Below are 23,599 nucleotides of genomic sequence, written 5' to 3'. Positions count from 1 at the left end.
AGATGTAAAAAAAATAAAAATAAAAAATAAAAGAACTCATCCTCAGATATTTTACATATAGAAATAGTAAAAGCATAACTGAATTTCACTGCATTTTAAAAACACAGTTCAGGGGCTTCCCTGGTGGCTCAGTGGTTGAGAGTCCTACTGCCGATGCATGGGACGCTGGTTCGTGCCCCGGTCCGGGAAGATCCCACATGCCACGAAGCGGCTGGGTCCGTGAGCCATGGCCGCTGAGCCTGCGCGTCCGGAGCCTGTGCTCCGCAATGGGAGAGGCCACAACAGTGAGAGGCCCGCGTACAGAAAAAACAAACAAACAAACAAAAAACACAGTTCATTTCCAATTCTACCATGCAGCTGAACAGGCTGTGGCTTCAGTGATGCCTGTGGTCACTAGGATTAGAGGACTCCCCGTCCCGGAAGTGCCGGGCCCTTTTATGCCTGTGGGATTTATCTTGACTCCTACTTCTACTTCTGTGACTACGACCCTCAGAGCGCCCACTGTGCCGGCTGCAACGTGCGTCTGAGCTTCGACCTCTGTCTCTATCTCTGTTCTTGTCTTATCTCTCTTCCCTCCTGAGTGATGACTTGTGTTCATGCTTGGGCTTCTCCTTCCTCGGCTCCCTCTCTCCGTCCTCTGTTCCACCATGGCAGGTTGTCCTGATCTCAGGGGAGCTGGGCTGGGGCTTCCACACCTCCCTGGACTCTGACTTCTGACCCCTCTCTGAGTTCTTGCCACTGTGCTTTTTAGAGCCAGGGTCATCCTTTTCCTTTATCATCTTGCTTCTGGGCGTTGAAGAGGAGGCTGGCTGCTCTGCCTGTACCTCCTGGTCAGTCTTCTCTTTTTCTTCCTTTCTTTTCTTTTTTCCTTTCTGTCTTTTTTGTGTTTTCTGGTGGGTTTGCCATCTTCAGAGCCCTCAGATGAACTCAGTGAGGGAGTGTGAGCCCCGCAGCCCCTCTCCTGCAGCTCTTTGGTCACATCATCCATTTCTTCTGAGTCCTTAGGGGCCTGATAGTTAGACACATGATCCACTCGGATAGTTCTTCCTTTGATCTTGATCCCATTAAAATTGTCAACAGCCAGAATTGTGCTCCTCTGGTCTTCATAGCAAACAGAATCCTTTGGATTTCCCAGTCTTCTTGTCCCGTACCAAATCAATGTTAACAATTTCGCCATATTGTGAGAACACACAGATGATGTCCCCTTCAGTCAGCTCATAAGGAAGCCCTCCGAAGAAGATCCACGCGCTGTCCTTGTACTCGGAGTGCCAAGACACCTTCTCTGCTACCCCTAGCTGGACCTCATGCTCATTCAGCTCGTTGATCAGCTTAACTTTAGCTAAAGGGTTCATCTCTGCGGTTTCACGCTCAGAAGCTAGGAACCGACTTCACGCTCAGAACCTAGGAAGTGACTTCCGGGAGAAGCCGTCTGACACATGCGCAGCCCCGGTGCTGCGCGCGCATTTCTTTCTCGCATTTTGTACGTTGTCTTTGTCACTTAAAAAAAAAAAAGTATTTAGGGACTTCCCTGGTGACGCAGTGCGTAAGAATCTGCCTGCCAGGCTTCCCTGGTGGTGCAGTGGTTGAGAGTCCGCCTGCCGATGCAGGGGACACGGTTTGTGCCCGGGTCTGGGAAAATCCCACATGCTGCAGAGTGGCTGGGCCCGTGAGCCATGGCCGCTGAGCCTGCGCGTCCGGAGCCTGTGCTCCGCTAGGGGAGAGGCCACAACAGTGAGAGGCCCGCGTACTGCAAAAAAAAAAGAATCTGCCTGCCAGTACAGGGGACATGGGTTCGAGCCCTAGTCTGGGAAGATCCCACATGCCACAGAGCAACTAAGCCCGTGTACCACAACTACTGAGCCTGCGCTCTAGAGTCAGCGAGCCACAGCTACGGAGCCCGTGTGCCACAAATACTGAAGCCTGCGCACCTAGAGCTCATGCTCCAGAATAAGAGAAGCCACCGCAATGAGAAGCCTGTGCACCACAACAAAAGAGTAGCCCCCGCACGACACAACTAGAGAAAGTCTGCGCTCAGCAATGAAGACCCAACGCAACCAAAAATAAATAAAATTTTTTTTAAAACTTATTTATTTATTTATTTATTTATAATAATGATTTAAGACCAGTCAATTGAGGCCTTTTTTTTTTTTTTAACTTTATTTATTTTTGGCTGCGTTGGGTCTTCATTGCTGCACGCAGGCTATCTCTAGTTGCGGCAAGCAGGGGCTACTCTTGGTTGCGGAGCATGGGCCCTAGGCCCACGGGCTTCAGTAGTTGAAGCATGCGGGCTCAGTAGTTGTGGCTCGCGGGCTCTAGAGCACGCGGGCTTCAGTAGTTGTGGTGTGTGGGCTCAGTAGTTGCGGCGCAGGGGCTCTAGGGTGTGCGGGCTTCCATAGTTGTGGCTCATGGTCTCTAGAGCACAGGCTCAGTAGTTGTGGTGCATGGGCTTATTTGCTCTGTGGCACATGGGATCTTCCCGGACCAGGGATTGAACCTATGTCTCCTGCATTGGCAGGCGGATTCTTAACCACTGCGCCACCAGGGAAGTCCGTATTTACTTATTTATTTAGGCTGCACTGAGTCTTAGTTGTGGCACTTGGGATCTTCACTGAGGCATGCCGGATCTTTGCTGAGGCATGTGGGATCCTTAGTTGTGGCATGCAGGGTCTTTTAGTTGTGTCATGCAGACTTCTTAGTTTTGGCATGCAGACTCTTAGCTGCGGCATGCAAACTCTTCATTTGTGGTGTACATGTGGGATCTAGTTCCCTGACCAGAGATTGAACCTGGGTCCCCTGCATTGGGAGCTCAGAGTCTTACTCACTGGACCACCAGAGAAGTCCCTCACTTTCTTGATAATGTCCTCTGAAGCACAACATTTTAAAATTTTGATCAAGTCCAATTTATTAATTTTTTTCCTTTGGTTACTTGTCCTTTTGGTGCTGTACCTAAATACTGCTTATTCCAAGGTCACCTCTATATTTTCTTCTAAGAGTTTTGTAGTTTTAGTTCTTAGATTCAGGTCCTTGATCCATTTTGAGTTAATTTTTGTATATGATGTGAATTTCATTCTTTGCGTGTGAATATCCAGTTGTCCCAGCACCATTTGTTGAAAAGATTATTCTTTTCCCAATGAATTATTTAAGTTGTTTGATGATAACTGTCAGAAGTTATTCCTAATGTCAATAATAATGACTAGAATTATTGCTGGCTCTTAGTTTCCATGAAGAATTTTTGTCTCCTTCAATTTGGGTACTTTTGTTTCAGAGGTCATTCCAGGATCTCAGACTTGTATTCTCCCCCCCCCATATCTACCTTTTAATTTTTATTTTGTTTTATTTATTTATTTTTAATTAATTAATTTATTTTTGGCTGCATTGTGTCTTCTTTGCTGCACACAGGCTTTCTCTAGTTGTGGCAAGTGGGGGCTGCTCTTCATTGCAGTTCGCTGGCTTCTCATTGCAGTGGTTTCTCTTGTTGTGGAGCACGGGTGCTAGGCACATGGGCTTCAGTAGTTGCGGCATGCAAGGCTCAGTAGTTGTGGCGCATGGCCTCAGTAGTTGTGGCGCACGGGCTTAGTTGCTCTGTGGCACGTGGAATCTTCCAGGATCAGGGCTTGAACCTGTATCCCCTGCATTGGCAGGCAGATTCTTAACCACTGCACCACCAGGGAAGTCCCAGACTTGTATTCTTGATTAACACAATGCTGAACCCACTAAGGGAGGTGGCTGAGGGAACACAATGGTGTAAGTCCCAGTCCAAGTTTGAAAGCCCAAGAACCAGGAGTTATAATGTCAAGGGCAGGAGAAGACAGGTGTCCCAGCTCACAGGGAGAGAGTGAATTCACCCTTCCTCTACCTTTTTGTTTTATTCAGGCCCTCAACAGATTGGATAACGTCCACCCACATTGAGGAGGGCTATCTGCTCTACTTGTTTCACCAATTCAAATTCTAACTGCTTCTGAAACACCCTCAGAAACATACCCAGAAACACTGTTTTACCAGCTATCTGGGCATTCCTTAGCCAAGACAAGTTGATGCGTAAAATTAACCATCACAAGGATTAAATGAGTTTTAATCCTGTGAAATGCGTTACAGATATAAAGAAGGCAAATGTCAATGCTTTGGCAAAAGTTGGACTAGGTTGTCCGAAAGCAAGCTTTGTACTTTGATTAATTAACTGGGTGACCTTGCCCAATCACTTAAACTCTCAATTTCCTGTTCTATGAATGCAGGTAATAATGACAAGTTTAAGGACCTTTCTGAGTTATCGTGAGACTGAAACAATGTAGTAGGTGTAAAAGTGCTTTGGAAAACTTCTTATTCTAGGCATTGCTTTCATTCTAAAAACTGCCCTTGAATTGTTTATAGTACCGATTTATCCCTGTGCTTGGGGCCAACCCCAACTAATGTTTACAATAATAAAACATTAATATGAGATTTCTTACAACTTAGCTGGGTAAGGGCCAGGCCCTGGTACTTGCCTCATAGAAAGTAGTTATACAGCGTTTATTAACAACCAAGCTCTCAGGGAACTCTCAATGAATACTTTTGGTGCTGGGGTAAAATGTGACCGAATAATATCAACTGTAGTCTTTTATTGATGACTTAGAATATAGAGGAAGTATGTTTTAAAAAAAAGTCTCAGATGACCTTATTTACATTGTGTTGCAGCTGGAAGACCTAAGTCTTCATACCCTCGCCCACGCACCTCCCATCCACCCCAAGTAGTTATGGGGAGGAAGATAGTTTGCTCAAGGGAACCCTATTTGAGGGGAGGGGGACAGTGAACCAAATAAAGGAACCGTAGTAATCCAGAGCACTAACTCCAGTGTTGAGAAAGATACATTTGCAAATTATGAAGCATTTAGGTATGATTCTGTATATCCCTGTGGATTGGTTTAGATTTAACTGCCTTTGATGATTAATGTTAAGTTTTGGAAGATAAAAGTAGGTCCAAAAGTTATTGAAAGGCCAAGATAGAAGATCTCTGTCACCTACCATGTCAAGAGAGACACCAAAGAGGACTGGACACCTGGAGTATCAACAACCCCCTCCCCTACAGCGCACCTCCTTGACAAATACCTGAGTGTTATGTCAGACTGAGTAACTCAGAATTTGAGATATTTTCCCTAGGGGAAACACATCCCCTGGTTGGGGAAGAGATATGGCCCTGGGGCAAAAACAGTCCTTGTGAGGAAGGGTGGAATTTTCCAGAGATTAGAGAGGAGGGTGGTGCTTTCATATGAGAATATGAGGGTCCAGAAACAAGCTTAGGATCTGGGGGGATTCCAGGAAGGAAATTCCCTTTATGGAGGGTTTAACCTCTTAGGTGCTTTTCCTTTTAACCACAAAAAGTTATACTTAGTATTTAGTTTTATACTATTTCCCTCATACTCTGTAATTGCCTTTGGCTTCTTCCAACCCTTCAGTAAAGTTTGATACACAGCTTCTTATTAGCTGTGTCTCAATTTCCTTATCTGTAAAATGGAGATAATATCTACCTCTTAGGTGAGGATTAAATTAATTAATACATGTTAATTAATCTGCTAATTAGGGCTTCCCTCGTGGCACAGTGGTTAAGAATCCACCTGCCAATGCAGGGGACACAGGTTCGAGCCCTGGTCTGGGCAGATCCCACATGATGTGGAGCAACTAAGCCCATGTGCCACAACTACGGAGCCTGCACTCTAGAGCCTGCGAGCCACAACTACTGAGCCCACATGCCACAACTACTGAAGCCCGTGCTCCCAGAGCCTGTGCTCCACAACAAGAGAAGCCACTACAATGAGAAGCCCACGTACTGCAACAAAGAGTAGCCCCTGCTCGCCACAACTGGAGAAAGCCCACGTGCAGCAACGAAGACCCAGCACAGCCAAAAAAATAATAAACAAATTTATTTTTTTTTAAAAGTGCTAATTAACGAGTTAAATTAGGATACCCAGCAGCACTTGGCCCATAAAAATGCTCAGTATATGTTCACTGTTGTGCCTATTGTTACCATACCTTCTCCCCTTCCTCTTCTCAAGGCCTTTCTTTTTTTTTTTTAACTTGGCCACACCATGTGGCATGTGGGATCTTAGTTGCCCGACCAGGGATCGAACCTGAGGCCCCTGCATTGGAAGCACAGAGTCTTAACTGCTGGAGTTCCAGGGAAGTCCCTCTCAAGGCCTTTCAGACAGAGAAAGGAGCCAGAGCTACTTCCATTTTTTGAGGCTACCAGTGTATTAACAAATAAGGAAATTACAAAATATGATTGCAAAATATTGGTATGCTTTAAACATTTATATATGACAAATTAATGCTTTGCAACACACACACGAAAAATACAAGCAATAAAACTGCGCTCTTTATGGCGTAATTACAATGGTATACAAATTGCGTACTGTGGACACAGTAGCTCAGGGATAGGATACAAGCCTAAAGCTGAAAGGCAAGGCAAACATCAGTATCTTCCAGTCCTGTCACCTTATCTTCCTATCTTTATTTATAACCCCATAGAGAAAAATCTTTAAAGGAGAACTTTAGTCCTTTCATGAATGGGAGGCCAGACCAAAAGTCCCCTCTGCACCCCTCTACTCCCAATCCTTGTGCTCAAGGCAGATTCATAAAGGGAAGTAAGGGCCCTCTCTCCCCAGATCCCTCCCACGACCTTTGCAGAGAAAAGTGGCCGAAGACCAAGTAGCCTGAAGGAGCAGTCAAGCAGATGATTCTGGAAGAGACAAATCATTAACGTCCACTTCCACCTCAACTCTTCCCCTAACATTCATGAGGAAGATAAAAATCTAAGGGGATAGAGAAGCTGACATTCTAGTAGCTTGAGTAATGACTGGTTGTATAGAATCACAGGTGAGCCAGGCTTCAGCTTCATGGGCTGATCCTTTCACTGTTATCTGTCTTGATGGAAATCTTTCTAAAATGGAGTCTACTTCCCCACGTTATTAAAAAGAGTGTACTGAAAATAAAAAACAATGAAAACATAGTCTACAAGTGAAAAAGATGGATGACATTTTATCTGAGACACCATGTGCTTGTGAATCATGTCTGAAGAGTTTTATTTTGGCAGAGAGGAATACCTAGAAACTCATAGCAGGAGATAAAAAATGCGCACATATTTTCCACACTATCTCTGTTTTCTTTATATTTCCACGTTGGTGTCATAGCTCTACATATATCATCATGGGGATGAAGAAAAGGCTTTGTATTCATTACTGTAAAAGTGAACCTGCAGAGAAATGTGACTGCAAGCATTTCTGTTGGATGAGGACCATTTAAAGTGCTTTTTTTTTCCTCTGGAAAAAAAAAAAAATGAAGAGTACTGATAGAGGACAAAGCTAAGAAAGCTCTTAAAACTAATTTCCTTAAGAACAAAGAAAGAAAACAAAGTTTTATTTCCAGATTGAGGCCACTCCCTCTTGACTCAAGTTTTGGCCATTATTTCATTTCCTTTTGAACCCCCAAGGTACAGTGGGATAAGGGAAAGGGGATACACATTGTAGACCAAAGTCTTGGGTGCTGGTTGATCTCAGGTCCTTACCAGTTTATGGTTTCAGGCATCTCTGAATCTTGGATTTTCTATTTGTAAAATGACCCAGTTTCTCCCCTGCTCCAGGAACATTATAAAGATGAAAAGCAGTAGAGATTTGTGACTATACATATAGATGTATGATCTTGCCTAGTGCTTGTCCTGGCATCTACCTGTTGCTCAACAAAGGGCAGTTGCTATTATGTGTTAGTCACATTTTATTCCCAATTGCTTCCCTTAGTATGTTAATCTTCCCTGTTTTCATCTTAGTTGTTTTGCTCTTGCCCAGTGGGATGCGTGGTATGACCACCCATTCGTTCATTCATTTATTGATTTATAAGCTTTTTATTATGGAAAACTTCAAACATACCCAAAAGTAGAGAGCGTGGTATAAGCAAGCCCAATGTACCCATCACCTAGTTGTGAGCATTAACTCATTGCCACTCTTTTTTTTCATCTGCACTCTGTCTGCCTCCTTCCCCACCGGATTATTTTTAAATAGATCCCTGACATCATGTCACCCATACGTAAATATTTTAGTATGTTTTCTCTAAAAGATAAGGACTGTTTTAAAAACACAACCTACATTAGCACACCTAAAAGCAATTCCTTAATAATGTAAAAAAATCTCAGAATCAGTTAATGTTCAAATTTCCCAATTGTCTCACAAATATGTCTTTTAAAAAATTGCTTGGTTTCATTAGGATCCACATAGATAGCATTTGATCCATGTATTTCTTAGGTCTCTGATAATCTGTGGGTACCTCTTCTTTTGTCCTTGCAATTTATCTGTTGCAGAAGCAGGTCACTTGGAAGTTTGGAGTTTTCCAAATTCTGAATTTTGTGGACTGCATTCCCATTGTGTTGTTTAACATGTTTCTCACCCCCACAGCACTGTCCCCCCGCCCGCCCCGGTTTCCCTGTAAACTGGTGTTTAATTGTGATCTAATTCAGATTCTAGTTTTTGGCAAGAATATGTCATGGATGGATGTTGTTATGGGCTGAACTGTGTCTCCCCAAAATTTGTATGTTGATGTCATAATCCCCGGTACCTAAGAATGTGAACTCTTCTTGGAGACGGGATCTTTAAAGAGGTAATTTAGTTAAAATCAGATCATTAGGGTGGGCCCTAATCCAGTATGGCTTGTGTCCTTATAAGAAGAGGAAATTTGGAAACGGACAGTTACAGAGTGAAAACCCAAGAAGATGGACCATGTGCAAGGCAAGGTGAGAGGACTTAGAAGAAATCAACCCTACTGACACCTTGATTTCAGCCTTTTCACCTCTGTGAGAAAATGAATTTCTTTTGTTTCAGCCACCCAGGCTAGAAAACGAACACAGGTGGTGTTGGGAATTTCTATCACGAGGCACATAGTGAGGGGTCGTCTCCCTCTATGGCAATATAAGCTATCATTGAGGATTTTTTTTTTTTTTTTTTTTTTTTTTTTTGCGGTACGCGGGCCTCGCACTCACTGTTGTGGCCTCTCCCGTTGCGGAGCACAGACTCCGGACACACAGGCTCAGCGGCTATGGCTCACGGGCCTAGCCGCTCCATGGCATGTGGGATCTTCCCGGACCGGGGCACGAACCCGCATCCCCTGCATTGGCAGGCGGACTCTCAACCACTGCGCCACCAGGGAAGCCCCATTGAGGATTATTGACTAGATCCATTATTTCATTCAGGGTTTGCAAAAATGGTCACATTCTAATTCTATCATTACTTTTTCATTCAACTGGGATTTATTTGTTTTGCTAAAGAGAAATGTTTCCTTCACCAATTGTTTGGAAATTCTGAGAACAAAAATAAATGCTTGATTTTTCTCTGTATTCGCCAGTATTCAGAATAGTGAGTTGGTTCCCTAGCATCTTTCAGAAATGCTTCTTTTTAAAAATGAACTCATGAAGTTTAGTGCATTTGACTTGTTTGAATTAATTACAGTTGTTATTCTATTTAATGTTCAGATAATTCCAACTTTGGCCAAGGGGAACTTTTTCACTATGGCTCCTGAGTCCTTTTGACACAACACCAGACTTCTTTAACTGCTTCCTTGCTTTTTATTATTACACGATATCCAGACTTGTCTTTTACATTTTCTGCTTCAACCTCGTCAGCGATTTTTCCAAGGAAATGGTATTTGGAGGCCATGATCTGAAGATTAGCAGTGCTCATTTCTATTGGATTTATTATTGTTTTTAGGACATTACAGTGGAGAGATCTTGGCAATACTTTTTTTATTTTAAAAAGGAAAGACATCATGAGTTCATAATAATACAAATTTATTATTACAGGGTATTATGTAATATCTTTGATTTTCATAGTATTTGTATCTATTTTCTCCTAATCTGAAAATCTTGGTTCCTAACAACATTAACAATTACTTATTTGCTTTATTCTACCATGAATATAATAGTTTCAGAATAATAACAGCAATATTATTACTAACAATATGATTACTAAACATACTTTAAGATAGTTTTGCAGTTCTTTTTCTTTACTAGGGATACATAGCCAAATTACTATGTTTTAAAATCATGTGAAATAATTCCTTTCAATATACTGTTAATTTTTGTTTTATTTTGTTTTTATTTCTTAGGAAGCGCCTTTATTTTTATTTTTGTTAGTTAATCATCTAGACATTTAGGTGGTTAAAAGTCAAATCTATAAAACAAATTATATGCAGAGTCTAGTTTCTCATCTTATTCCCTCTATCTTGTTCACTCTCTCTGCAGCAGGTAACATTTTGTTTTAAATATATGTAATCTCTTTTATATATATGTATATATATATATAAAATACGTGTGTGTATATATATACCATAGATATAATGTATGTATAAGCATATATGTATTTAAACAGGAGCTTACTGCAATAACTTTTCTCTGTCTTGTTTTCTCACTCATTGTTATACCTTGGAAATCACTTCATAGCATATTTACAGCTTGGAGAACTCCACTGTGAGCATGGACTATTATTTATGCAGACAGCTTCCTACTGATGAACACTTAAGTTGTAGCCAGTCTTTTTCTATCCCAAGTAATGCAATTTGCACTTGGCACAGCATACACAGAAATTTTCATATTTTTGTAAGTGTATTTTTAGGATCAAAACTTGGAAGTGGAATTTCTGAGACAAAGAGAAAATGAAAATTTTGTAGATATTGCCAACTAACCTCCACAGAAGTTGTACCATTTTGCCTTCCCACCATAAAGGAATGAAAAGTTCTGTTTCCCCAAAGTAACATCACAGAATATGTGGTCAATCTTTTGGACTTTTTGCCATCTGATAGGTAAGAAGTGGTATCTCAGCATGGTTTTAATTTACATTTCTCTCTCTATGAGCAAGATGGAACATCTTTCCATATGTTTGAGTCATTTGCATTTCCTTTTTTTATGAAAGAATTCTTTCTGACTCCTCCCTTTCTATGATCTCCCTGTAGTTTCCAGGTTCCTGGTGTTCCCCTGTTCAGTCCTCAGGCCTTTAAGTACAACACTCAGCCTTGGACTTCCTACAGCTGTGCCTGCATCAGTGGTGGGAGAACAGTAAGAAAGAAAAAAGCAGTAGGTGTTCTCCCCACCTCCTTAGGCTCAAAGTCCCTCTAATGAGAGAGAAAGGCTCCCCTCCTCAGAAAGTAGACACCTGTAGGCCTTGGCTGCTGTTACTGTTCCTATCGTTGCTACTGTGGGATTGCCTGAGGGCTGGTGCTTGAGAGAAAAGGACCACCCCCAAGAAATTTCCATTCTCCCTTAGCATTAGCCCAGCTCTAGAAGGCTTCTCCTGGACCTCTCTTCCTCTGCCTCCTGACAAGCTCTGGATATCAGGATGTCTAGAAACCAGGTTGGGGATACCAGGGAAAAAAGGGGAAATTCACAGCTGGTTTGGTGGTACTTCAAATTCTGATCTTCTCTAATTTGCCTTCTATGGTTTAAGTTAAGAAAACTTCAAGCTTTCTAGCCATATCTACTGGGAGAGAATGTGCTTACATCATCTTACCTGGAACTGGCACTCCTGCCTCAGGGATTTTCCACTTACTTTCTTCCCTGCTTGAAATACTTTTCACCCAGATCTTTGATTGACCAACTCCTACTCATATTTCAGGTTTTAACTCAATTGTCACCTGCTCAGATAAGCCTTTTCTGACTACTCTCTATAAAGTAGCCTCTTCCAATCCTAGACACCCTTTGCCACAGTATTATGTTGTCTTCATAGCATTTATCATGACCTGAAATTATCTTCTTTACTTGCTCCTCGTCTGTATCCCCCTAAATCTATGAAGACAAGGACACATCTTGCTGCTTACTTTCTCACTTGCATTTAGAACATTGACATCTAGAAAGTGTTCAATAAATAGGTGTTGAATAAAAGAATGCAAAGGAATTAAGCAGTATTGGGGTAAAATAAAATTTGTTGGCTGATGGTCTGAGGAAGTGTAATATCATCACACTGAGGCCACAAGCATGGGGTAGTGGCCATGTGGTATGGGAATAGAAATCAAAATTGTGGCCCTCATCTTGGCTGTGCCACTAATTTGCTCTGTGGTATTGGAAGTTTCTTTGTCTCTTTAGGTTTTAATTTTCTCATCTGAGAAATGCTAGATTGAGATTTGTTGAACATGAAAGTCCTTCCAACTTCAGCATCTTAAGTTTTTTAAATATTTAAGTCAACAGTATGCCTTTAAAATTTAGTTACATGATCCAAAAGGATCAGTTATACCAGAAGAACCTGTCTCTCCACAGTACGAGATTTTCCTTTGGCAAGAAAGTATGAATGAGATAATGATGGGAAACGAGGTCTCGGTAGGTTCTGACACTGAAATGACTGGCTCGCTCCTGGCAGTATACATCTATTTCAATCATTATTTTTTCTTCTCCAATCCTCCAGTTAAATCTGGGTTAGTAGAGTTGCACCTCCCCTTCCCACTGTAACAGGTGTGGACCCAGAGAATCTATTATTACTAGCTTGCAGCAGACATCCTGGGCCCGTCCAATTTGGCTTAAATATTTTGGTTTCCCTCAAGTTCCTTGGGAGTTTGGATTTGAGAAAGCTCAGGCCAAATCCAAACACATCAAGGCCCTAGAAGTCTGCACCAGGAATGTGGTGGTATGTAAATGAATCACTTTGCTATTTATATTTCTCTCTAGTGTTGCTGTATGAATCATATCCAAATTATTTGCCACAATGGAATCAATAGCCTTTTACAGAGAAGTCTGGAAAAAGGGCCTATTTTCTCCTTTTCTCTAGTTTCTCTCATGATTGCATCTATTTACTGGTATTAGATGGATACTCATTCACAGAACTTTTGCTACGTTCTAGACACTGTCTAGCCTTTGGGATGAATCTAGATGCAAGGAGAGCTTTTATTTTGCTTCGTAAATATTTTGACCTTTTATTGCTATTCAGTTCTTCCTTTACTGCATCTATGAATCTCTGAAGATAGTGCCTGTGGTTTCCTTAATATAAAGCTAATAAAATTGTCACTCAGAGTATTTTTAAATGATATGTACAATTATTAGATAGTCTTGCTGCTGGGCAGTGGGGCATAATTAGATTTTGCTGTCATAAAGTATTAAAGTGAGAAAGTTTATGGACTGTATGTACTGTTTGGATAGTGTTATTTTTCTTTATTTATGTGGGCCCATGTTTAAGAGTGATTCAGGGACTTCCCTGTTGGTCCAGTGGGAAAGAATCTGCCTTCCAATGGAGGGGACACGGGTTCAATCCCTGGTCCGGGAACTGAGATCTCACATGCCACAGGGCAGCTAAGCCCACGCACCACAACTACTGAGCCCATATGCCTCAACTAGAGAGAAGCCTCCACACCACAATGAAGATTCTGCAACGAAGACCCGACACAGCCAAAAATAAATAAAATAAAATAAATAAATAAATAAAAAAGAGTGATTCAGAGATTCAAAACTGAAGTGCACGATTGTCACACTTTAAGTTCAGAGATATTCATTACTGTGTTACCATACAAAACACTGGATATGATCTGATTGTTCAATATAGAGAACTGATTAAATAAATTAGAAGAGAATTCAGTACAGCCATTACAATTATTGTAGAGTTGTAGTAATATTGGAATGTGTGTACAATATATTATTAAATAAAATAATTAGGTTATAGCAGCATATGACCCAGTTTTATTTATTTTTTATTTATTTATTTTTAACATCTTTATTGGGGTATAATTGCTTTACAATGGTGTGTTAGCTTCTGCTTTATAACAAAGTGAATCAGTTATACATATACATATGTTCCCATATCTCTTCCCTCTTGTGTCTCCCGCCCTTCCACCCTCCCTATCCCACCCCTCCAGGCGGTCACAAAGCACCGAGCTGATCTCCCTGTGCTATGCGGCTGCTTCCCACTAGCTATCTACCTTACGTTTGGTAGGGTATATATGTCCATGCCTCTCTCTCGCTTTGTCACAGCTCACCCTTCTCCCTCCCCATATCCTCAAGTCCATTCTCCAGTAGGTCTGTGTCTTTATTCCTGTCTTACCCCTAGGTTCTTCATGACATTTTTTTTCTTAAATTCCATATATATGTGTTAGCATATGGTATTTGTCTTTCTCTTTCTGACTTACTTCACTCTGTATGACAGACTCTAGGTCTATCCACCTCATTACAAATAGCTCAATTTCATTTCTTTTTATGGCTGAGTAATATTCCATTGTATATATGTGCCACATCTTCTTTATCCATTCATCCGATGATGGGCACTTAGGTTGTTTCCATCTCTGGGCTATTGTAAATAGAGCTGCAATGAACATTTTGGTACATGACTCTTTTTGAATTATGGTTTTCTCAGGGTATATGCCCAGTAGTGGGATTGCTGGGTCATATGGTAGTTCTATTTGTAGTTTTTTAAGGAACCTCCATACTGTTCTCCATAGTGGCTGTACCAATTCACATTCCCACCAGCAGTGCAAGAGTGTTCCCTTTTCTCCACACCCTCTCCAGCATTTATTGTTTCTAGATTTTTTGATGATGGCCATTCTGACTGGTGTGAGATGATATCTCATTGTAGTTTTGATTTGCATTTCTCTAATGATTAATGATGTTGAGCATTCTTTCATGTGTTTGTTGGCAGTCTGTATATCTTCTTTGGAGAAATGTCTATTTAGGTCTTCTGCCCATTTTTGGATTGGGTTGTTTATTTTTTTGTTATTGAGCTGCATGAGCTGCCTGTAAATTTTAGAGATTAATCCTTTGTCAGTTGATTCATTTGCAAATATTTTCTCCCATTCTGAGGGCTGTCTTTTGGTCTTGTTTATGGTTTCCTTTGCTGTGCAAAAGCTTTGAAGTTTCATTAGGTCCCATTTGTTTATTTTTGTTTTTATCTCCATTACTCTAGGAGATGGGTCAAGAAGGATCTTGCTGTGATTTATGTCATAGAGTGTTCTGCCTATGTTTTCCTCTAAGAGTTTGATAGTTTCTGGCCTTACATTTAGGTCTTTAATCCATTTTGAGCTTATTTTTGTGTATGGTGTTAGGGAGTGATCTAATCTCATACTTTTACATGTACCTGTCCAGTTTTCCCAGCACCACTTATTGAAGAGGCTGTCCTTTCTCCACTGTACATTCCTGCCTCCTTTATCAAAAATAAGGTGACCATATATGTGTGGGTTTATCTCTGGGCTTTCTATCCTGTTCCATTAATCTATCTGTCTGTTTTTGTGCCAGTACCATACTGTCTTGATTACTGTAGCTTTGTAGTATAGTCTGTAGCCAGGGAGCCTGATTCCTCCAGCTCCATGCTTCTTTCTCAAGATTGCTTTGGCTATTCGGGGTCTTTTGTGTTTCCATACAAATTGTGAAATTTTTTGTTCTAGTTCTGTGAAAAATGCCAGTGGTAATTTGATAGGGATTGCATTGAATCTGTAGCCAGTTTTATTTTTTAAATTGTAAATAAATGTATTTGTAAAAAATATAAAAATGAGTTAAAAATGTAAAAAGTATTGCGATAGTTACATGTAAATAAATAAATTATAAATAAGTAGTTTATCAATATATTATATACACATATGTAAATGCACAGATATGTGTGTATATTTATATATGTTTTTATATATATTTTTTACCAACCTCAAGGAAAATTCTGAATTCTCTGTAAATATTAATAATCAGTGATTATCTCTAAATTATGGGTGATTTATGGTATAACATGGTTAATCTCAAGAATTTTGGATATAAATTTTGGATATAAATTATGGATATAAATCCTGGCTCTACCAGACATGTGACCTTTGTTTGGCAAGTTACATAACCTCTACATACTTCAATTTTCCCTCTGTAAAATGAGGATGATAAAAACTATACTTGCCTCATGGGATTGTTTTGAGTAATAAGTTATTTAAGATAGGAAAAGTGCATAGAATAGTTCTTGTTATATAGTAACACTATGTAAGTGTCGTTACAATTTTCAGTATTATCCATATTATTAGTAATGATCATGTAGTCTTCTATACTTAGAAAACAATTCAGTAAATGTTATTTTTAACCAAAAACATATTGCATTATTGATGCAATCTTTCCAGCAATGTACCCCTCTTGTATCATAAATATATCAAATCAGAAGGAAATGACAATGAAAATAATATGCATTAGGGTTTTTGAAGACATTATTTAAAAGCCATAAATACATTCACCCTTTTCTGTCCATTTAGTGTCAAATATAAGCAGATGATGAAGAGTTTCTCCTCCAGCAATGATGTCTAACTTTGGCACACATCAGAATTTCCTGGAGGTCTTGTTAAAACCTAGATTGCAGGGACTCACCCCCAGAGATTCTGATTCAGAAGGTCTAGGATGAAGTAGGAGCATTTCTAACAAGTTTCCACTTGATGCTGGTGCTGCTGGTTCTCAGGACCACGCTTTGAGAACCACTGACCTAGAGTACCTAATGCCATAATCAGGCGGAAGGGCCTTTTTTCAGTCACTCCCAGCTGTATGATGTTCCTTCTCTCTTCCCTCCCTTTCTTCCTTCCACAAACGCATGGAGCATCTACCATGGGCCAGGTGTTAGGTGCTGGGGATAAAAAAAATGTCTTGCTTTCTGTGAGCTTATAGTTTAGGGGGAAACTTAAGCATTTTATTTAATCTGACCTCTGATATCTTAACCAGAGAATGAAGAGTTTAATCATTAATTCCTTTTATTGGCAACTATTGGACATTTACTATGTCCCAGGCTCTACGCAAAGCAAAAACAAAACAAAGCTATTTAATTATATAATGTTTTCAGTATTCATAAATATTCTAATTGATCCTCACACCAACCATTCATGGTAGATAAGGTACGATTCACCCTGTTCCAAAGATGAGCCAACCAAAGCTCAGGGAGGTCATGAGTGCCTGAGCTGGAAAGTAGCTAAGAGGGGCTTGAACTCAGCTCCTTGCTTCCCATTCCAGACAGAGTCTTTCATCTATATACCATTGTGAACTAAATTTTCTCCAAGGTCTCTTTGTGCTCTTTTAGTGACTGTGATAAATACTGGTTGAATTAAATGGTGGTCATTTTTAACATTGTTTCAAAGCTGTGGGTAATACTTTTAGATAAGCATCTGGAAACTCACTTAACATTGTTGGAAGTACAAGTCAGCAAATATTTATTGAGTATCTCATACACAATAGGGAATGTATGACGTGTTGGAGATTAAAAATATATATAGGGGCTTCCCTGGTGGCGCAGTGGTTTGAGCGTCCACCTGCCGATGCGGGGGACACGGGTTCGTGCCCCGGTTCGGGAGGATCCCACGTGCCGTGGAGCGGCTGGGCCCGTGAGCCATCCATGGCTGCTGAGTCTGCGCGTCCGGAGCCTGTGCTCTGCAACGGGAGAGGCCACAACAGGGAGAGGGCCGCAAAACCCCAAAAAAAAAAAAAAAAAAAATATATATATATATATATATATAATACAAATGTATCATAAAATATAACGTTAATGTATATAACAGGACATATGTATATATTTATATATATATATAAATACCATTTACCTGATTGATATACAGATATGCTTTAGTATTTTGACACAGCTACCTTGTCATTTCATCTGTGCTTTAGTTAACAGTAGCTCAAGGAACTCATATATATTATATATAATATAATATATATTATATAAATTATATATGACTATATATTATATAAAAACATATATTATATAACTCCTGTTTTTGAAGTCTAGTAGGACAGATAAATAAAAAGGAAATATAATACTACAACATGATGTGGTAAGGACAATGACAGAAGAATGCCTAGAGTGCTAGGGGACAACAGAGTGAGGACACAAACCCAGCCTGGGGAATGTTTCCTGGGGAACTTATGTCTCAGCTGATTTGTGTGAGATGAATGAGCAAAAGCAGTGGGGAGCAGGTGATCCTAGCAGAGTGATCCATAGCAACTGAGGCTCCAAGGTGTAAAACAGCAGGTCGTGTTCAGGGAGTTGTATGTTCTTCGCTGTACAAAAGTCTGGAGAGGCGGGCGGGGGCTTAGTCAGGCACGCTTGGGCATATCCTGTATGTGGTAGGAAGACTATGTATCCTAGAGGTTCAAAGCTTGGGCTCTCAAGTCAGACAATGTATCCTTGACCCCACTTCTTGTATGTATTAGCTGGTGATCATGGGCAATTTAATCTTTCTGAGCTTTGATTTTCACAGCTGGAAAATGGGAATAATAATGCCTGCTTCTATGGGTTGTTCTGAGGATAAAATGAGGTAATGCAAGTATATCTCTTGACATAGTGCTTATTACAAAATAATCTCCCAATAAATGATAATATATGATAATGATAATGATGATGATAATTATTATTAGAAGGGATCATTATACATAACTGCCTAGGTGTGCATCATATTGCAATTATACTGAAAAGTAAACAATTGGTGATGACTCCCTGGGAATTGACTGTCTTAGAGACGACAGTAACTTGGACAGAGAAAGCATGGACAAGTTGTGTAAGTGACGTTGCATTTCTTTGTCTATCAGGAAAGGTTTACTGTTATTTACCAACAGTGGAAAGACAGAGAAATGACCATAGTTCAGCATCAGGGAGGCCGTCATTAATAATTACTTAGTTTATGCTTTGTTTTATTCATTGTGGTGGACTCAGAGCCAAAGAATGAGGAGGTAGATTTTCCATTCACATCTGAGGAAGGGCAGGCAGCCTTGAGTTTCAGGTTCCTGGTCCACGGGTGCACTGACCACCTTGTTTATTTTCCAGATAAGAGGGCTGTGCTGAAGTTCTGTCCTGAAGACGGGGCCGGGATGGGGATTGTAGACTCCTGTGTAGGGTGTCTGAAATCTGGGCTGCCTCTTGTACAAAACCCTTCAAAAATCACAGGCCCTTGGCCAGCAGGTGGTTGTGTAGCTGCTGTGCTCTTGGGAAGAATGTCTCAGCCCCTGTGGCCTAGGGACTTAAGAGAGAGGAAGGCTGAAGGAGTGAGCACACAGAGTGGCCAGTACCAACAAATGGAGGGAGCAGCTCTCAACCCTCGCACACATATTAGAAGGCACAGTGGTGATGATAGTGACCAGCAGGGACTGACCAGAGCTCTCGCCTCCATTTTTCCCGGAAGTGCACCACACCCATGCTCTGATACGAACCAAGACAGACAGAAGCCACAAAAATGACTGATGACAGATGTCATCTTCTCACTGACCTTGTCATCTGGGACGTGAAGGTGGATTTTGTGTGGTTTATAAAAATAAAAATATGTGTCATTGGGACTTCCCTGGTGGCGCGGTGGTTAAGAATCCGCCTGCCAATGCAGGGGACACGGGTTCAAGCCCTGGTCCGGGAAAATCCCATGTGCCATGGAGCATCTAAGCCTGTGTGCCACAACTACTGAGCCTGTGCTCTAGAGCCTGCGAGTCACAACTGCTGAGCCCACGTGCCGCAACTACTGAAGCCTGCTCACCTAGAGCCTGTGCTCAGCAACGAGAAGCCACCGCAGTGAGAAGCCTGCGCACCGCAACAGAGTAGACCCCGCTCACCGCAACTAGAGAAAGCCCTCATGTAGCAATGAAGATCCAACGCAGCCAAAAATAAATAAATTTATTTAAAAAAAATGTGACATTGCTCAAATTGGGAGTATTGAGTCACAATTTCTACTCACTAAAATAACTTTCATACAGACTTCAATTCATTGCAAGTATTGGCAAGCATCAACTCATGTGCCAAAGAAAACTGGCATAGGAGTAACCTTCCCCACCTGATTATGGGGCTTATTGACTTTCTCACTTCCTCCCTTCTCTGTTCTCAGTCCCTAGCACCCACAGCACCCTATATATGGGCACAGCCTCCTTGAATGGAAGAGCATGCATTGGAGTCTTGGATGGGTGCTTTTGAAAGACCACAGACTCTGGTTGATCGTATTTCCTGCTGGTGGTCAGGAGGTTTTAGCAGGCACTGTATTTTTTTCTATTAATGACTCTCCAGATTTTGGACTGTTATCAGTCTTGGCAAGAAAATGTCACACTACCCTCACCACTGCCACCACCCACCTCCCACACCCCTTTCTCCTTGTAAACCTCAAAGGACTCCAAGGAAGGAGTAAGTTGCCACCTGCTGCACTGCCCTCCACCAGTTTGACTGGTTTTTCCTGCTACAGCAGCCTTGGTGACCCATGGAGACCTATGCAGTTAGCAGTCATAGGACGAAAATACTCAGGTTTGGCAGGCAAACAGTAGAATTGGTCTTTTAAACTGATTCCGAGAACCTGAAGAGTGACTTTGTTGTAAAACCTGTGATTTTCCTTTTTCCTTTCCAATAAGTTGGATTTTTGAACTATACTTAGTATTCAGAACTCAAAGTCCTCTCTGTGCCCATTGATGAGAACATATTACAAAGTGAACCCTTTCTCTCAGTAAGGGGCAGAGGGTTTCTGAAGAACCCTGCTGTTGTCCTTCAGATGGTAATCATATCTGACACGCTTCAACTGGCCACGATCACACCAGGTTCTTAGTACATTTCTGAACAAGGAAGAGGGAAAAACCATTCCCCCACTCTTAAAAAGAAATGTGCAGAAATTACTAATTTAATTCAAGCCTTACCTAGATAGGAACTGATTACTATAGAAAATGAGGCAAGAAACTCACAGGTACTGGAATACCTACTATGTGCTAGGGACTTAGTATACATTCTCTTGTTTAATCCTCCAGCTGGCTAGCTGGCTAGCTTGGCAGGCTAGCTGGCAGGCTGCCGTTAATTAACATGGCAGCAGCTCCAGGAGAGCCACACCAGAAGCTGCAAGGCCAATTGAGTTGCCCAGTGTCATGCCATATTCTGTTGGTTCATGTGAGTGATGAGGCCAAATCAGATTCAAGAGATGGGGAAACAGATTCCACTTCTTGGTGGGAATTGCTGAAAAAGGGTATGCAATATAAAGGGTGGGCAGAATTATTGAGACCATCTTTGGAGATCAACTCTCACAATGGACCTGAAAAAAAGAAAGGAATAATGATAGCTGACTCATACCTGTCAAGGTGTAATATTAAATGAAAGAAGATTCAAAAACTGATTTGTGGGCTACCCTGGAGGTGCAGTGGTTGAGAGTCCACCTGCCGATGCAAGGGACGCGGGTTTGTGCCCAGGTCCGGGAGGATCCCGCATGCCGCGGAGCGGCTCGGCCCGTGAGCCATGGCCGCTGAGCCTGCGCATTCGGAGCCTGTGCTCCGCAACGGGAGAGGCCACAGCGGTGAGAGGCCCGCGTACCGCAAAAAACAAAACAAAACAAAACAAACTGATTTGAGCCCCTTGCTAGAAAAGTGCAGTGTATGGGCAATTATCCACTGTAAATAGACAGAAGTAGTTTCTGTTTGTCACCATGACCTACAAAATCAATTAGGTAGATTTCATCTGGTTTGGAGGGTATGTTTGCAAAGATCAGACAAAATATGGGCAATATTGATTTGGCATGCATGGGATTCACTTGTGAGGAGCTCTCTCTAAAGAAGCCATTCTTTAGAGCAGTTAAAATTGAACTGAGGCCTGCAGACTGCTGACTAGGAGAGACAGGCCATAGGACTGAGATGCTGTAGGCAGAGAAAAACAAAATGGTTTCAAATATGAGTCCTAAATTGAAAGTCAAAAGGGTGAATGCTCCTAATGACGGGTGCTGATTTGCAACTGAGCTGCTTATCACATAAGCAACTTTGAGAAGCATGCTCCTGGGTAAGCAATAAGCAGGATTTCTTTAACAATGGTTAATGATTTTCCAGGCCACACCAGGTGGACACCCTTGTTATTAGGGTCTATTGTTATTTCCCTATCTCTAAAGGCTTTCTACCGCTGATAGTTAGCTCTGATAAGCAGGGCTTCATATCTCCATGAGGTTTACTTCTTAGAATGGCCTTGGTGCCTCTGTTTCCTGGTAATGGATTCAGAAAGCAGCCAAGGAAACACGGTAACTGGTAGGGGAGGGATGGAAAAATCCATGAACTTAATTAAAATACTGTACTCGTGGGAAGAATGGCGGTAACATGAGATTGGGATGTAGAAGGCCTGGCTTTAATCTTAGCTCTTCTATTCACCAGCTATAAAACCTTAGGTGCTTCCCTCGTTTCCACGCCCACAACAGGTAGTATCTGTAGTTATCTCTTGAATCTAATCACTGTGCAATCCATCTCTCCTGCCATGATCCAGGCCTTCATCAACTATCTTTTGGGTTAAAGTAACACCTTTCTAGAGTTCACATCTGAACATGCTGCTCTTCCCTGTTTCTCCATTGCCTCTCTGAACACCTGAGTTTGAAAAACAAGACTTTTTATGTCTTGGACCTGTCTATCTTTGCAGGTTTACCTCTTGCCACTGCTCTCCCTCTGTGGCAGGTTGACTTTTTAAAAAATAGACTAAATTCTTCCTCTCTGTATGCGCATGCTTTGCAAAAAGATTGTGTAGCTTCTCCCATCAAGAGGTAGAGTCTGTTTTCTCACCTCTTGACTCTGAGTTGTCCTTGTCACTTTGGCTTACTGAATGCACTGGAAGTGGCACTGTGTTATTTCTGAGCCCAGGCATCAGAGGCTTGGAGTGCTTTTGCTCTTTCTTTTGGAATCCTGCCACTGCCATGTGGACAAGGTCAGGCTAGCCTGCAGGGGGATGAGAGACTATTTGGAGGAGAGCCCAGCTGTCACAGCCAGGGCTATCCTAAACCAGTCTATAGCTAGCTAATGCCCAGACGTGCGAGAGAGAGACTACCTGCCCAGCTCTCAGCTGTTTGCTGATACATGAATGAGCCAGCCAAGACTAGAAGAACAGCTCAGCTGAACTACAGACTCATGAGCAATAATAATGATGTTATTATTTTAAGCCACTAAGTTTTGGGTGGTTTGTTACACAGCAGCAGCTAATTGATACACACTTAATTTCATCTCTCTGTATTGTGGGGTCCAGTCAGGCTAAATTTCTTGCAGTTTTCTATATATTGCCATCCTGATTTTTTTTTGCGGTACACGGACCTCTCACTGTTGTGGCCTCTCCCGTTGCGGAGCACAGGCTCTGGACACACAGGCTCCGCGGCCCTGGCTCACAGGCCCAGCTGCTCTGCGGCATGTGGGATCTTCCCAGACTGGGGCACGAACCCATGTGCCCTGCATCGGCAGGTGGACTCCCAACCACTGCACCACCAGGGAAGCCCTGCCATCCTGATTTTTACCTTTTGATCTTTGCACAGGCCGGTTCCTCTGCCTGAAATGTTCTTATCCTTCAGCTTCACCCTTTCCTTGGCTAAAGTCTGTTCATTTTTATGATTAGCGTAGATGGCTCTTCCTCTAGCAAGATTTGCCTAACCCTCATCAAGAGCAGGTTAGATGTCAGTCACGTCCTCCCATAGCATCCTGCCCTTACCTCTTTTGTAGCACTTGTCACACTGTATTGTAATTACCCTCCTCTCATCTGACTTCCCACTGTCCTTTAAATTCCTGGAGGCAGGCCTGTATCTTGTTTGAAGGAGTATTGTTTAAACTTAGGATGTCTAATATATAGCAGGGACAAAAGAGAACTTTGTCAGTGAATGAAGTTATTTTACTTCCTTAAGTTTCAGTTCCTTCATCTATAAAATGTAAGGGGTGGAAAAAATCCAA

General features: G+C 41.7%; 1 pseudogene; it reads right to left on the bottom strand.

Moving 5' to 3' along the window:
* Window positions 1–374: 374 nt before the first annotated feature.
* On the bottom strand, window positions 375–1,376 carry LOC103088859 (RNA-binding motif protein, X-linked 2 pseudogene; annotated as a pseudogene).
* Window positions 1,377–23,599: the final 22,223 nt, after the last annotated feature.

Source organism: Lipotes vexillifer, unplaced genomic scaffold, assembly GCF_000442215.2.
Source record: "Lipotes vexillifer unplaced genomic scaffold, Lipotes_vexillifer_v1.1 scaffold194, whole genome shotgun sequence".
Classification (NCBI taxonomy): domain Eukaryota; kingdom Metazoa; phylum Chordata; class Mammalia; order Artiodactyla; family Lipotidae; genus Lipotes; species Lipotes vexillifer.
The sequence above is the reverse complement of the archived record's forward strand: the minus strand, read 5'-3'. Positions and strand labels throughout refer to the sequence as shown.